Consider the following 3,375-nt stretch of genomic DNA (forward strand, 5'->3'; position numbering starts at 1 on the left):
GGAATCATCAATACTGGGGATGATTCCAATGGGTCCCAAATGATTTTGCTCTGGCCTTTATGCCAAGATTCATCATCTTTTTCAATGCTCTGGGAAAAAGTATCAGTGTGGGTGAAATTTGCAGGTGACAAAAACTGCTATTGGGTGGACAACATCACATGCTGTCTGTGGCAGGGACCACTGCATGCTGTTTCAACAGCACCTAGCACCTCCTTGAGTCATAAAGCCAGGGTGAGGGCAAGGCACCACCACAACACAAGTAATGTTGACAATTAATCATGAAAGTTCAGGTCAACAGAATTATCTCGTTCACTTGCTTAGCTGGGCTCAATTGACTACGACATGGTAATATGCAACCGCATGAAATGATATACACCTAAAATCTCTAAAGTAGCAGAACCAGAAGATAGAGACTCCCTGTAGGAAACGTTGAACTAAACTCTCTCACCTGTGTAATGCTGGGCAGACGAGTGATCATAATAGTTTCTTCTGTCCTTAAAACGTATCTATGAGATGCTATCACTTGGCAAACCAGCTCCCGTGACTGATGTGAAGGTGCTCTCATGCAAGCTACATGAGCATTTTATATTTTGCAACTTTTCAGGGGGGTTTAGTTGAGCAATCCACATATCTGCTACTCTGTTTTCATGTGACAATGAACAATAAGTGAGAGCCAAAACAGAGGTTTGACAGTTAACAACTGCCTGTTGGTACAGATTACAGAGGTTTTGTTTGTTATGTTAAGCAAGACAGGTCACATCATTATTTAAATGGAGTTACAGTAAACAAGCTGTGTAGATTAATCCTTCACAGGTTTCATTACTGATGGCTTCTAACGTTAAGAGCCCAAATCATATGAATCTTGATTAAAGGAGAGATAAAATGCACTGTTTTTTTAGTATTTTACTACAAACATGGTGTTTGTGCCAACTGACACAATGATTAAATATGATCCTCTCTTCTCAGAAATGAGGAGCAGAAAGAACAGTAACCACACAGAGCTCTCCGCCGCTGATCTAAGATAAAGAGAGTCAAAATGTGTGTGGTTTTTTTCAGACCAAACTTGTGGTACAGTGTTTCTTGAATGATGTTGTTGTCCAAATTCAAAATAATCTGTTTTGCCAAAAAGTATTTTTATAGCAAAGTGCTAAAAAAATAACACTGGTTTATCCTTCCCCACCATAGTGGTTAGTATTCACTGCTTATTAGTTAAAAAGTAAGAAAGCTAAGGTAATGCCCTCAGTAGGAGAATGTGAATGAATTTCCACACGTCGGCTCCTGCCTGGTGGTTCTCATTGCTCTGATGCTGAACGATATTCCTGAAACATAATGCCATGCTCGAGTCCCGAGGCTTCCTATAGCCTAATCACCATGCCTTGCAATCCCACCATTTAAATTCTGTCCCCAGCTGTTTCTGTGATTTGACTCCAGCCAGAGCCAGAAGCAGCTGTGATTGTTCATAGTTCCTTGTGCTGCTTGGTGCAGCATTGTCATGGGTGCTGCAGGAGCACTACCACTGAGCCTGATGCTAGCCACAAGATAGGGCTGAATCAGTTAACATGTTAAAGTCAACAGCAGCTGTTTGTTTTGTTTCAGAAGTATAAGAAAAACAGCAAGCTGCTTCTCCCCTGAACGGGACAAAAGCTCCTTCACTCTTTTCACTTTCAACCACACACTGATGACAGTAATAACTGCTCTGTGCCCGTCCAAGGATCTAAAAACAGCCTTAAAAGCTTACTTAAATCAGTTTCTCAGGACTCATGAGTTGGACAAAAATATTATCCCTCCCCATTTTACAGATGGGGAAACCAGGGCCCAGAACAGTGGAAGAATGCCTTCCAAGATACAGAGCTCTAAGTTTGCCAATCCCCATGCATGCTGTAGTAACTAGACATCACCAACCACAGCCAGTGACAGAATCTTCTGAAGTTGCTCTTGCTCATAATTAGGTGAGGGGTGATGAGTCTTTCTTCTTTAGGAAGCACTGCAGCACACACAGATCCTTGTAGCTAAACTAGTGGTTCTCAACCTTTTTGACTTGAGGCATCCCTTGAGAGACCCAAGGCAAATGGCAGCTTAGTTTTCACTCATTTTCTTTTTACTACAGAGAAATAGTTGCAACAGGAAAAAAAAAAAATGTTCAAAGACCTCAGAAAACCCACAAGAGCTGTCAACCAGGGTGCTCTGGCACCCTGGTTGAGAATTTCTGACCTAAACCCAGGCCTTAGCCCACTTGCAATCACAGAACAGTTGGGCCTCAGTAACGAAAGCGTTGAAGCTTCCTTCACAGAACACCCACCAAGCACCCTGGAGCACAAGCAGCAAGATGCAACGGTAACAGCATTTACATCTTCCACCCAGTTTCTAACCATACATTTCCTGAGAAGGTCACTGAGAAAGTGGAAGCTTCCAAGCTCCAGCAGCCTCTCCACTGCATTTATACCCATAGATCTGCACAGAAGATAATGCCATGAAATGCCTCCCCTCATTCCAGTGAGCTATCCCTATTCAGTCTGAACAGCGGACAAGCTTCTCTGCACATTCCTCTCCTCAGCCTGTGACACCAAACTCGGGTAACAATGGCTGGGGGGCAGCCCCACATTGGACCTGTTCATTCCCACTGGGCCCCACTGTCTGCAGTTCTGAAAGAAAGAACCCAGGGACTCATGGTGAGCACCTGGGAACAGATCTGCAACAGCTACCTTGCAGAACCCAGTCACCATTTAAGAATCGTGTGCACAATGAGAGGCCCTTGTGGAAGCGGCTGGGAGGGACCTGCTCCAATGCATACATAATATTGTATGATTTGTCTGTGGAGTGGACTGCTTGATAAAGAAGAGATAAATTTTGTATGAGGTTTGAATGGTCAGTTTGTTCTGCAAACTCCTGCTGGTTCTTCTTTGGCCAGAAGAAACCTCTGCACAAAGAAAAATGATTTTTAGTAATAGGTAAGAAGATGCAGTTTGCATATTTTCAGCTTTTGCAGCAGCTGGGAACGATGCCTTTCCCATATGCACAGCCTCGGCTTTGCCATGTGCAGTGATTCCCCCTCAGCACTCTCCCATCTGTTCTCCTTGGTGGCTGCTGTTCTAGCCCTGGTGTCAAGCAGGAAGTACAGGTGAAGTGTTCTCTCTAAGCAGATGTGGATCCTGCTGCATTAGCTAGCTGCTGAGGGAAGTAAAGCTGTTATGCTTCTCTTTGAATTTTTGGTTTGCTTTCACTTTGAGCTTAACTCAGTTCATACCAACTGTTTTTCCCCCCCCATGGTTTAGCTGTGGACATCCCATGGCACCTGCAATAAATGCACCTGGGCTCTGCTTGCATCCAAGGCAGGTTCCTGTAGTTTCTCTCTCTCTCTAAGGAACAACCCTCCGC

This window comes from Gavialis gangeticus, unplaced genomic scaffold (assembly GCF_001723915.1).
Source record: "Gavialis gangeticus isolate Ggan-Ray unplaced genomic scaffold, GavGan_comp1, whole genome shotgun sequence".
NCBI lineage: Eukaryota > Metazoa > Chordata > Crocodylia > Gavialidae > Gavialis > Gavialis gangeticus.